This window comes from Electrona antarctica (genome assembly GCF_951216825.1).
Source record: "Electrona antarctica genome assembly, chromosome: 7".
NCBI classification, from domain to species: domain Eukaryota; kingdom Metazoa; phylum Chordata; class Actinopteri; order Myctophiformes; family Myctophidae; genus Electrona; species Electrona antarctica.
This window is the reverse complement of record NC_136812.1, coordinates 30,051,795-30,066,496: the sequence shown is the minus strand read 5'-3', so window position 1 is coordinate 30,066,496 and position 14,702 is coordinate 30,051,795.

Here is a 14,702-nt window from a genome sequence, read left to right as displayed (position 1 = left end):
CTCAAAGTAAGATTTCAATCTACAAAATAAGGTCTTAAACTACACATGTAGTTAGTGTACAGTAGTTGCCTGTAAATCATACATTTTTTATCAACTGTAAAGTCTGAATACCGCGTGATCTCCCATCTGTCGCTGGCTATGATGAGAAATACAGCACAGTAATGGTGAGCAAATACAATACGGATCTCAATCATTCCTGTAAGCAGTGGTGTAAAGTAACTATAGATTAAATATGAATAGCATTTTTATAGCGCTTTTCCAAGTGCTCAAAAGTCAACGCCAGCGTCCTCACTTCCCACATTCACACACCAATAATGGCAAGCTAGCACCGACCGGCTGATTCATTGAAGGCAATGTAGGGTTCAGTGTCTTGCCCAAGGACACTTCGACATGTAGACAGGAGGAGCCTAGATTCGAACCACCGACGGACCGACCCATGGATCATTGGACGACCTGCTCTACCTCCTGAGCCACAGCCGCCCTGTTAATCTACCCAGCAGCACATGAAGTCATAACACTTTGACTGCCTCCCGCGATTTATTCTAATGTCCCTCACAACCGCCTATAGCAGTGGGGTGTTTTATTTAGTTATTTAGTTTCTGCATTATGAGTACCTTTATTGCTGCTGTAAATATGCCAATACTTTTGTACTCTTACTAAAGCCACATTTTAAATACAGGATTTTTACTTGTAACATATTATTTCTACATTGCGTTGTTGTGACTTTTACTTAAGAAAGCATACTTCTTCCACCACTGACTGTAAGCTATAGCAAAGATATGCACAGATACTATGAGGCATCCGGCTATCAGTGTGATAACACTGCCCCCTGTGTCTCCACCACAGCACCAAAGACCTTCAGAGAACACAGATCCTATTCACACTGAGCAGGAATGATATACCTGCTGCAAAACAGTTATATTTTAAAATACATTTTAAGGTCACCCTCCATTCGAAATTGTTGACAAAGAGAAAGTATATAGTCTTGCCATGCAGCAAGGGTGACATCTGCAGCATAGACCTTTGCTGCTTTGCAGAGCCATGTGATGGGAAAATAAGGAAATGCCATTGCCACCACGGCATCACTGCAGTGGGCTGTGTTCCCTCATCAATATCAATGTCCAAAGATGAAATAACCCTAATGTCCAGTGATGTGCCTCAATCTCCACGCCTTTGTAATTTCCTAAGTAAAACCAGAGAGCATTACAGAGGTTGGCCAAAGAGATTAAGGCTGTGAGGATGCAATGTCCAGCCAACCTTGTCGTTCCTTTCAAGTTATTAGGGACTTAATGAGCCCCGACATCCATCAAGGCCAGATTAGATGGAGAGAACACGAATCACTGTGTTCCTCTGCTCTATGTCCACTTCAAGCCTGTCCCTTGTGGCTTTAAAGTGATAGTTTATTACCTATACATAGAGGTACAATAAAATATACTGTGTGTGTGTGTGTGTGTGTGTGTGTGTGTGTGTGTGTGTGTGCGTGCGTGCGTGCGTGCGTGCGTGCGTGCGTGCGTGCGTGCGTGCGTGCGTGCGTGCGTGCATGCGTGCGTGTGACTGTGCGCGCATGTGTGTGTGTGTGTGTGTGTGTGTGTGTGTGTGTGTGTGTGTGTGTGTGTGTGTTAGAGAGAGACTTTGGAGTGTTCATTAAATCAATGTACATTCTCAATGTAATGATTCAGCAACAAAAGGTTTCGTACGCTATATACAATTGAATCATACCTGTGTGTTAGAGAGAGACAAATATATACTGTATATACATACTTTGTCTTGATTTACCAGTAATATGGCTCAGTTCACACACCATTTTCTCCCACCAGATGCATCCATATGATGGTGTCTGTCTCAGTTTCTATATAAACCTCCTCTCATCTGCCTGGGCGAGAACGAATCACACTCACTTCGTGGTGTGAATGTCTGCATCCTGCTGTGCCACGACGGAGAAGCCACTTCTGCCAAATCACAATCCCAGGCCAAATCTCACAGTTGGAGAGATATTACTCATTAAGGAGTTACTTGTCTTGGGCACACATGCTGACATTCATATAATCCCTCATCTCACACCAAAGTCCCCTTTTTAACAGCCTGTGCAAAACAAACACAACTAAAAATGAACTGTGTAGCTATCACTTTGGCAGATATATAATATAATCCACATAATCAACGTCTGAAGTAGGCGCCATCAGAACAGTCATGTGACTGTCAAGTTTCTTTAGGCATTATTTTTACAACAATTCATTTTCACAATTATTATGACCCTAGGGTCATCCATCATTATGTGTAATTTCTTGTGTGGTATCTTTCCTCTGCATTGTCTTTCTCCCCTTATTGCAGGGGTTCTCAACGTTTTTGGCCGGGGACCCCCGGAAATGCTTTGGCAATGTCTCAGGACCCCCGCCCCGCCCCCTCGCGACCCCCAATATAAATTGACTGCTACAATAACCTTAAACCATTTTGGGCGGGAACCCCTTTTGGTGTTTTAAGCATTGTTATAATTTAGCTATTGAAAAATAGCAGATCTACAAGCTCATAGCGCGCCACCGAGTGGCGCGCTACGAGCTTGTAGGTCTGCTATTTTTGAAAAATCGTGAAAATAATTTTCTTTTATTTTTTTATTTTTTTTGTTTTGAAAATAATTTGGGGACCCCCTAAAATAATTTGTCGACCCCCCCGAGGGGTCGCGACCCACGGGTTGAGAACCCCTGCCTTATTGTATGGGTGACCAGTGGTTGATTGAATTGAATGTGTTCAGACTGTGGACTATAAAAACCTGGCTCTGTCACCAGTCTACAGATCTCACCTTGTGACTAGCCTTCAAACACACCAGGACTTGGTTTCTGTGTTTGTTAGTCACGGGGAGTGTAGGGGCGGGTGGCCTTATTTTGATATCAGATTGTGTCTTGTTTTTCCTTTAGTTTAGTAATGTGCACTTCAGTATAGTTTTGAGGGAGAGACAGAATTCTGGAGAGTGAAGGTGAAAGTGGAGACGTTAAGTGATTCTAATAATTTCAGAAATCTGTCAAATTATGTGTCATCAAAGTTAAGAGCCAAGGGTTTTTTTTATCAGAGTGTAACCCTGTTAAAAACAGGAGAGTAGCATGTTTGGAACTGCATTTTCAGTCAGCATATGTAACATAGCCAGGCTGACAGTGTAACCACCCTGACACTATTAACTAAGCATTGCCATATTGCCCATACTGTATGTATATGGGCATTGCCCTGTGAGGTGTTATTTATGTATTATGTAGCTTTTAGAGAGAAAGAATTATACGGATTATAACAACAGCACCAGCAATGATGCCAAAGTCATGATCAAAAAAGCAATGGGTAATACTAGCAGCCTGCACAAGAAATTTGGTGGTGATCGGTCCAGCAGTTTGCAAGATTAGGTCCACACAGACAGAGACATACAGACTCACAAACCCATTTTTAGACTGTTCGCCTCCTACACAGCCACATCGTAAAAAAGATACATGATGCATCATGTATTTTAGTTGAAGATCAGTTATTTTTGGCGAGCATATACCTGCCAACTCTTTGCCACATTCCAAAACAGTCGTATCTGTGTGGGCCAGTGGAAAAGCCTGGTTCTGGCAGTGTGTCACCGCTGCTGGCTATGACAACTGACTATGATGACTGACGACCCCTCTATTGTAGTTTGGTGAGAACTCATGGCTTTGGTAATGTGTGTCAATGTTTCATTTACATTTGTAACTAGAAAAAGTGCCCTTCTGGGCACAGGTCTCCACCAGGAGGATAGGACTGTGTGAGATGTTTGGCAAAATATTTAGGAGTAATATAAACATGTTTTTTTGTTTGTTAGTTTCTTCATTTTGTTGAGGAAATGCAGAGCCAGATCACTCATAGCATGAGGATAGAATTCTGGATGAGCAGGACATGTGCAGCATTTTGTACAAAACGGGCCACTCCTGAAAACTTTGGAAGGCAATGTTAGCCAATCAGTGTAGAATCTGAGAAGTCTTGATCACATGACTACAGAGATCATGTGTACCGATTTGTGTGAGATTTGGATGAAATCTGTGCGACTAACATAAGCAATATGTTTTGCAGAAATCGGCCTCATGGTGGCGCTATAACCGGCAGATGTGGAGGGATGCAGGGACAATGTTATTCCATGGCCTCTAGGGAGTGCGCATACATAAGTTGTATACAGATCGATGCAGTTATAGCTAAAAACAGGAATTGGCCTGTTATAGCGCCACCGTGAGGCTGATTTGGGGAAAGAATGAGTGGCATGTCGTCCTCGGCCTAGTGGAAATGTGCGTGTATAATTTCACGGAAATTCCACACTGTGTTTGTGATTTGTGGCATTTTGTTCGAAACGGACCAATCATGTGAGCTTTGGAAGCCAATCTTAGCCAATCAGGATGGAAGATGGGAAATGGTGCAGATCCATGTTGATCACATGACTATGGAGATAGTGTATACCGAATTGTGTGATGTATGGATAAAATGTGTATGAGTAATCTACAGAAATGTGTTTTGCCTAAATCGGCCTCATTGTGGCGCTATAACAGGCAGTTGAGGAATATTTGGGGCAGAGGTTCGTCGTTGGCATCCAGGGATATGTGTGCAAAGTTTGGCATGCATCGGGCCAACGGTGGCGGAGATTAGCTGGTAACGGACGGACGGAAGGAAGGAAGGAAGGACGGACGCACACACACACACACACGGACGGAGTGCAAAACATACTCTCTCCCCATGCCTTCGGCCTGGTGGAGACAATCACTCCAACACCATGTTCCCATGGCCCATGTTCTCAGAGTGATTTTCGTCTTTTTTTCAAATCCTTGTTTTTCATCATTTATAGCCCATGGTCTAGGACGGCATACTATAGCGTGACGTTTTTCTACATTTTTGAGGATTTGGAAAAAAGACAAAAATCACTCCAACACCATGGACTATAGCCCATGGTCTCGGAGTGATTTTCGTATTTTTTCATATCTATCATACTATAGCATGCAGTTTTTCATCAATTTGGAGGATTTGAGGATTTTTGTCACGCTTTTTCGTCATGCTTTTTCGTCATGCTTTTTCGTCACGCTTTTCCGTCACGCTGAGTTCCTTCTACTCTTCACTGTGGACCACATCTTGGAGAATAACACCCAGAAGAACAATGGAAAGCTGAGGAGATTCTCAGAGAGCATGGTGGCTCTCTGTAATAAGCTGCTATCTATGTGAACCACAGGTTGTGGGTTCAAGTTCAGCTCATAGCCCATGGCCTCAGACGGCATACTATAGCATGCTGTTTTTCATCATTGTTGAGGATTTGAAAAAAAGACGAAAATCACTCGGCATACTATAGCATGCCGTTTTTCATCATTTTTGATGATTTGAAAAAAAAGCAAAAATCACTCCAACACTATGGACTATAGCCCATGGTTTCGGAGTGATTTTCGACTTTTTTTCAAATACTTGTTTTTCATCATTTATAGCCCATGGTCTAGGACGGCATACTATAGCATGACATTTTTCATAATTTTTGATGATTTGAAAAAAAGGCAAAAATCCCTCCAACACCATGGACTATAGCCCATGGTCTCGGAGTGATTTTCGTCTTTTTTTCAAATCCTCGTTTTTCATCATTTATAGCCCTAGGACGGCATATACTATAGCATGCCGTTTTTCATCAATTTGGAGGATTTGAGGATTTTTCGTCATGCTTTTCCGTCACGCTTCTACTCTTCACTGTGGACCACATCTTGGAGAATAACACCCAGAAGAACAATGGAAAGCTGAGGAGATTCTCAGAGAGCATGGTGGCTCTCTGTAATAAGCTGATATCTATGTGAACCACAGGTCGTGGGTTCAAGTTCAGCTCATAGCCCATGGCCTCAGACGGCATACTATAGCATGCTGTTTTTCATCATTTTTGATGATTTGAAAAAAAGGCAAAAATCACTCCAACACCATGGACTATAGCCCATGGTCTCGGAGTGATTTTCGTATTTTTTCATATCTATCATACTATAGCATGCAGTTTTTCATCAATTTGGAGGATTTGAGGATTTTTGTCACGCTTTTCCGTCATGCTTTTTCGTCATGCTTTTTCGTCACGCTTTTCCGTCACGCTGAGTTCCTTCTACTCTTCACTGTGGACCACATCTTGGAGAATAACACCCAGAAGAACAATGGAAAGCTGAGGAGATTCTCAGAGAGCATGGTGGCTCTCTGTAATAAGCTGCTATCTATGTGAACCACAGGTCGTGGGTTCAAGTTCAGCTCATAGCCCATGGCCTCAGACGGCATACTATAGCATGCTGTTTTTCATCATTGTTGATGATTTGAAAAAAAGGCAAAAATCACTCCAACACCATGGACTATAGCCCATGGTCTCGGAGTGATTTTCGACTTCTTTTCAAATCCTTGTTTTTCATCATTTATAGCCCATGGTCTAGGACGGCATACTATAGCATGCCGTTTTTCATAAATTTGGAGGATTTGAGGATTTTTCGTCATGCTTTTTATTCACGCTTTTTCGTCACGCTGAGTTCCTTCTACTCTTCACTGTGGACCACATCTTGGAGAATAACACCCAGAAGAACAATGGAAAGCTGAGGAGATTCTCAGAGAGCATGGTGGCTCTCTGTAATAAGCTGATATCTATGTGAACCACAGGTCGTCGGTTCAAGTTCAGCTCATAGCCCATGGCCTCAGACGGCATACTATAGCATGCTGTTTTTCATCATTTTTGATGATTTGAAAAAAAGGCAAAAATCACTCCAACACCATGGACTATAGAGCGTCGCAGTCCCGCCCCCTACCATGGACCAGGAAATGAATCCCAATGCATTTTTCCCATAGACATTTCACAAAGTATTTATTTAAAGACGGTTACGCCGCGGACAAAGCCAACTCGAGTCGTGACAACTCATGACAACACAAACAATATTTTGGACCAAACAAATAATTACAAAGAAGAAAAACAACAAAAAAAGTGTTGTAACCTGCCGTTTTTTTCTTCTTTCTAATTATTTGTTCGGCCCAAAAAATTGTGTTTGTTGTCATGATTTGTCACGACTCGAGTTGGCTTTGTCCGCGGCGTAAATGTCTTTAAATAAATACTTTCTGAAATGTCTATGAGGAAAATGAACGGATAATCATTTCCTGGTCCATGGTAGGGGGCAGGACTGAGACGCTCTATAGCCCATGGTCTCGGAGTGATTTTCGACTTTTTTTCAAATCCTTGTTTTTCATCATTTATAGCCCATGGTCTCGGACGGCATACTACATACATGCCGTTTTTCATCATTTTTGAGGATTTGAAAAAAAGACGAAAATCACTCCAACACCATGGACTATATAGCCCATGGTTTTTCGCCACCGTGAGGCTTATTTGGGGGAAAAAATTGTGGCATGTCGTCCTCTGCCTAGTGGAAATGTGCGTGTATAATTTTTTTTCACAGAAAACAAAAAGAAAAGACATGAAAGAAGAAAAGACATGAACGATGACTATGGCTGTTTTATTGCTGAGGTTGATTGTGAATGAGACAGGATTAATCGCGATTATGTGGGAGAGGTGAGGTGTTGTCTGTGGATAGGATATGGATAAGCAGCAAGATAAAGTGGCCCTTGATAGTGGTTCAGACAGAAACACTCACGTCAAAGTAGATTAGCCATTTATTGCAACAAATGGAATACAGTTAAACTTGGCGTTAAATGTTCCGCTTTGGGAGATGATCCTCTTGTCGAAGCAGCATGCTAAGCAAAATCAGGGAATGTTAACAAAACCCCCTAGGGATACAATAGTAATACATTGACATTTAGCTTGAATCGACAGACATAAATTAAGTATTTTAGCCTATATGCCAGACTCTGATCTAAAGGTGGAGGCTGGGGTGGAGGAGGCAGCTAAGCATCAGTGAATGCTAAGCAGGCAGCAAGACAAGCAGAAATGAAGTGAATGCAAAGCCGTATTTAAAGGGACCGCTATGTTAGAGCGTGAGCTCTGATTGGAGTATTGATGTGTTACGTAATGACCAGCTGAGATGTGAATGAGGACTAGGATGCTAGGCTGACTGATACAATCAGCTGACTGACAGATGATTACAGCTGAGGCAAGCAGACTAACATGTTCCTGTATTAACTAAAGTTGTGCTGCATTTATTAAGTGGTGAGCTATCAGGACCAAATATATGATACATAAAGGTAGCTGTAGTGGGTTCTAATGTACTGTATACGGTCACACAATTTAACATGTAATATGTTGGCTAGAATGACTTGGGTTGTTGTGACTGTGACTGACTCATTTCCTCTACACGTGAAGGTGTGATCTTGGCATTGGGAAGTGTAGATGGTGTGAAGGCAAACACAGTGGTGTTCTGCAGCTAGGACGCTGATTGCTGTGGCGATGACAATGACGATGATGATGATGATGATGATGCTGTTGGTGGTGATGATGCTGGTGGTGGCAGCGAGAGTGGTGTTGGCGAGCAGAGGCGGCGAGGACCAGACAGCCTCCTGTTTGCTCAGAGAGACACAGCAAAGCTCTGCAGTGTTCAGCCAAAGCCTGCAAACCCCTGGTAAAAACCCTAACATTGGCACTGGTTATAGGCCACATATTGTTTCTCATTTCCAGTTTCCAAACTCCCTTCCAACTGCCTCACTGTTTTGTCTGTCCATCTGTCTTATTGTCTCTCTATTTGTCTCTCTATTTGTCTGTCTGTCTGTCTGTCTGTCTGTCTGTCTGTCTGTCTGTCTGTCTGTCTGTCTGTCTGTCTGTCTGTCTGTCTGTCTGTCTGTCTGTCTGTCTGTCGGTCGGTCGGTCCGTCGGTCCGTCCGTCCGTCCGTCCGTCCGTCCGTCCGTCCATCCGTCCGTCGGTCCGTCCGTCCGTCCGTCTGTCTGTCTCTCTATTTATGTATCTCTCTATTTATGTATCTCTCTATTTATGTGTCTCTCTATTTATCTGTCTGTCTGTCTCTCTATTTATCTGTCTGTCTGTCTGTCTGTCTGTCTGTCCGTCCGTCCGTCCGTCCGTCCGTCCGTCCGTCCGTCCGTCCGTCTGTCCGACCGTCCGTCCGCCCGTCCGTCCGTCCGCCTGCCTCAGGCCTGTCTGTCTGTCTGTCTGTCTGTCTGTCTGTCTGTCTGTCTGTCTGTCTGTTTCTCTATTTCGAGAGTTTTGGATAATAGGCAGATTCTGATTTACGTCCTAGTTGTTCCATCATCGTCTGTCTAATATGTCTAATACCAGACTCATTGGTAGAAGCTAGATAGTGTGTGTGTGTGTGTGTGTGTGTGTGTGTGTGTGTGTGTGTGCGTGCGTGCGTGCGTGCGTGCGTGCGCGCGTGCGTGCGTGCGTGCGTGCGTGCGTGCGTGCGTGCGTGCACATTTTCAGCTCCAGAAGCTCAGCACCCAACCATCTGTCACCAAGGGGCCTCCCTGTTCCAAAGCCAATCATCTCCTTCCAACAGCTTCTAGAATCCTCGCTCTGCCTTCCAACAGGGAAACGGAACAGAACGCCAGCAACGCATTCACACACAGACAATGACAACTCCACCACATGCTCCTATCAGCACACACACACGCACGCACGCACGCACGCACGCACGCACGCACGCAGAACAGACAATCAAATAGACACTGGCCTCCTCAACACATAAGTCCCTTCTGTATTTTTGGGGGAAACCCTGTAGCCTACACTTGTAAGGTCAGAGTTAAATGAACACAAAGGATTTTACTAGCTGTCATCACAGTTCCAGCACGTACACTAGCCCATTGGGCAGCCTTCAGAGATTCGCACATAGATATCTTGCAATGATATTGAATTCACCCAGTTTGTGACCACAGCTAATCTTGCAAACTACTAGGCCAATCAATTAAATCTTGTGCATGCTGTCAGCAGGACAAGGACTTCAATTCCCAAATATTTTTCAAATTGTTCAATGTATACTGTATGTCATCTTTGCAAATTCATAATTGCAGAGCAATTATGCCTCCAGGCTTTGGGATACACATACTAAAACTATATGAACCAGTAGCCATTCTCAGCTGGCAACGCCATAAGCAGACCCACACCTATTACAATTGTTAGGTTCCAATACGAACGTCACAGTTTGATAATGGGCAGTCATTGTCAGATTACGAAATCCCTGTATTGGTGGAAGTTGGTTGACTGGGACATGTGGGGTATATGGGCTACCTCAGAATCCTTGAGATGCTGTATAGGGTCGAAACGTTTCGACCCTTTCGGGTCTTCGTCAGGTATGATCATACCTGACGAAGACCCGAAAGGGTCGAAATGTTGTACCTAAGTAAGTTCCCTGGGAGCAGATACACAGTGTGCAGATAACCCTTCTTTCTCATTGCCTGATGGAAAGCCTTATTTTTGCATTCTTCTTGTATTATATTGAATATTATATGAATATTATTCGTTGACATGATATGCCATTGATGTCAAATAATGTCTGACATTGGCTGACATGCACACTATAGGCAAGACCTACGCTGTAGAGAATGTAGAGTGCATTGCTGGAATTTGGCGGAAGTAGCAGGATTTTGGCAGAAGTACCACTCAAGGACACTTTACAAATCTGTTTACATTCTCCGTATATGAAACAAAGTGTTGTGATTGGTCAAAAAATATTGTATCCTGGGGAAATACATCTGACGGATGTTCCGGCCCGACACTTCCGGCTAAGCAATCTCTGCCTTAGGCGTTGTGATTGTGACCAGGCTTTTCTCTTCGCAGAGGAGTAAGGCTGGAACCGAGGCTATAGCTGACATGATGGAGCTGATCTGAGGAGCTGGGAATCAGTGATTATCAGAAAGGGAATATGCTCTATACAGCAGCCATATTGGAAAGAAATTGGACCTCTTCCTTACTTCCTTCACAGGTCTTACCAATTATACTAATTAAGGCTCTGCACAATTTAGTGTAGCACAGTGGTTCTCAAACGTTTTAATGTCAAGTACCCTCATAACTCTGAAAGTGTACAAATGGAACCAAATGGACCTGTTCCATTTGAACACTCTCAGAATTACACACCCATAAGGGGCCATTTGGTTCAATGAACCCTGAGGGTACCTGGACCACACAACCCACTGGTGTAGCAGAGTATTTTCAGTGAGAAAACATGCATCATATCAGCACCCTATCCCTATCTGTGAAGGAAGTAAGAAGCCCAATTTCTTTCAATATGGCTAAGCCGTCAACCAGCTGTATGTAATATAGGCTCTTTCCAATATGGCTGCTTTGCAAATACTATTGAGCTGTTTGAATTGAACAGAAATGGCAACTACTAGTTGCTTGAGGATAGCAGGCAAAAGCCCATATCTGCCAGCTACTGAAACTAAATATGGACCTCACCCCACACGCACGCACGCACGCACGCACGCGCGCACACACACACACACACACACACACACACACACACACACACACACACACACACACACACACACACACACACACACAGATTGGACGCTGCCTGGCAGGCAGGTGTTGTTCAGATCACTAGCTTTAGGATTGGCCTGCAGTGACCACTGATCAGTGCCTGAGGGGAGCTATAGCATCCGAGGACAGCTGTTGATAATGGGAAAACAGCAGCAGGTCAGCCACAGTGCGGACTGCGGTAGCGCTTTAGCCTTCACATCAGAGGAGGAGGTGAACAAAAGGGAGAGAGGCAGGCTTCTCTTTTTAGCAGTGGTGGACAATACTCAAGTAAATCCTCAAGTATTCAAAGTTTAAAAAGCACATTTTCAGAAATGAAGGGCGCTCTTATCATCGTACATCTTCATGACGTAACATGTAACATGTATATTTGCTCAGACACTATGACGTTATTGTCCATTCATTGTCAATGGGAATTTAATGGTTGTGTAAGACGAAAATCTACACTAATAGCTGAATATAGCCTCAAAAATAGTGAAAATAGCCAATCTATAAGCTCACAACGCGTCGATGCGTTGCTTTTCACTACTGCACCGCCGATCCGTCCGATATGTCTGAGTTATATTGACGGGGTACCCATTGTATACCCGTCTGTCTGTGATGCCTTTGTGCCCATATGAAGATCTCTGTATCTGTCTGTCTACCTGTGTCCCTTTTATAAACATGATCCCCGGTTTGTTTATGACTCGAGGCATAGTGACGGGCCCTATATACAGTATATAGGCGTAACAGGTTTGTTTATGGTTGTCTGAGTCAGCCGGCCAGCCCTTCTATACAGAAATTAAGATGATAAATGGTTACTCTCTCCTGATTGGTTGAAATGTTGTCACCTACCTGAAAATGTATGTTCTCTTTATTAAAGAGCTGGAGAGACAGGGAGACCCCTGTTACTGAACAATATAGTGATTTAACTATGTTATTTAAAACGTTTTGTTTTAACCAAAAAATATCACTTACACTACCTTTAAGGACAGTACTCAAGTACCTACTGTCCACCACTTCTTTTTTTAGTAGAGTTGTGCAGTCCATTCCCCTTACTGTTCTTCTTTCTTTAAAGCAGAAGAGGCAGTCGCTCCCTTAGTGTTTTCTTTAACGGAGACAGGGCAGTCTCTTAATATCAGCCCATGGCATTCGTCTTTATCCAGACAGCAGGGAAGGAGAGAGGGACACAGAACAGAGGAGATAAATGAGACAGAATGTTGGTCTGGAGGCAGGAGTCTACTCTCTACCTCAAATCTTGGAATACAGTAGGTAAGTTAAAAATGCAATATATTTATGCACATATGAATCTCCACACGTTCATATCAGTTCAAACGTGTGAGTCATGAGTCATAGTGTGTGTTAGAGAGGTAGTGAAAAAGAGAGTTGGGGGGGTGTATGTGAACAGGCGGTCACTCAGTTACTGTTTGGTTTATGTGATGCATGCTAACTGATGATTGGCTGGTATGATTGGCTGGTTTCAGTTTAGTAGACATGATAAAAGACACTACAATCTACTCCTTAGATCAGCTTACGCTTATAGCAATCACAGACGTGTGCGTTATTACTTGCGCAAGCAGAGCGCGCAAGTATTGTGGTCATGTTGGAACGAATGCATGTGTATGCTTGGTACGTATTGATGGTGATGTAATTAAGATATGTTCAATGCCGGGTTATAACTGGCTTTTGATGGTGACGTAATAAAGATAGGTTTCAGATTACATACATATATACAGACATTAACATTAATTCACCCGGCACTGAAACATATCCTAATTACGTCACCATCAACATCAGTATATATACCTATACCAAGCATACGCACATAAAAAATCACACCCGTTTTTGTAAGGTCACCCGTGTGATACACCGAGTGGTGTAAGGTATAGCCAGTCTGACGTAATGAAATCATGTCTGACGTAATGAAATCACACCCAGGTGAACAGGGTGAACATAGCAACCATGCTCATTTTTTCTGCACAGACTAACAAAGCCAGTTGTAGGAGTGGTTTACACCACTCAAAAATCATGTCTGACGTAATGAAATCACACCCGTGTGAACAGGGTGAACATAGCAACCATGCTCATTTTTTCTGCACAAACAAAGCCAGTTGTAGGAGTGGTTTACACCACTCAAAAAAGCCAGCCGACCACAGTATAGTACTTTCAACTTACATACATGTATACATACATTACATACGTTACCTGTTACCCAACCAATATTGAAACATATCGTAATTACGTCACAATTGACAGCCAGTTATAACCCGACTTTAGTAATTTCAATGTTTTACAGAGAGGCTGAGATTTTAAAGTTCGTAGCGGTTGACAGTACTTGCGCACTCTGCTTGCGCACTAGGCAAAGTATAGGCACTCGACAGAGTGCAGTTCTAGTTTGTTTCTGTGGGACAGCGAGTGACTGAGGGGCTCCGGGCGGGTCTTGTAGCGAAAACAAGCGCTCCCAATCCTTCACAAACTATCTGTGCTGGATTCCCGGCTGCAAGGCTAAGCTATTAGCCTAGGCTAGCAGTTTACACGGGAAGTTCACAGATGTATAGTAGCTAAATGTGGCGTTTAAAACAAATCTATCGAATATCTTACAGTATAGTTACAATAAGATTGAGATTGTTTCTCTATGTCTGGGAAAAGTTGACGTTTATAGCACACAGCCATCTCAATGGACTGGCTGAGTAAACAGGCCCTAGTCTCTGTCAGGAAGTTAGCCGGGTTATTTTACCTTTCTCTGGAGGAGGTCTACCCTGTCCACATTTATTTTTATTTTTTATTTTTTTTACATACAACAGCAGGTCACTTACAACCCGACCGAGTAGTGCACTTCACGGATAAAGCACACTAAACTCTTTGACCCTCTTGATTGCATTGTCTGTCCACTAATAGCATAATGGGCAAGGAGTGCTGAAGTACTCTTCTGTAAGTGCTGGCCATTAAAAGTTAGAGAGACCGTAGGTAAGTCAATGCGATCTATGATGCTTAATAGCCACTTTAATTCTTAAGCTCATTCATGGTCTATACTGTATACTGTACCTGTAAGTGTGCAAGTTTGTTGGTGAACATGTATTTACAGTTCTGAGACCACGCCTGTGTGTGTGTGTGTGTGTGTGTGTGTGTGTGTGTGTGTGTGTGTGTGTGTGTGTGTGTGTGTGTGTGTGTGTGTGTTTTTGTGCGTGCGTGCGTGCGTGCGTGCGTGCGTGCGTGCGTGCGACTGTGTGCATGCGTGCGACTGTGTGCATGCGTGCATGCATGCAATGCATACTGTACATACATTTATGAGTACATACAAACAAACATGGTGCA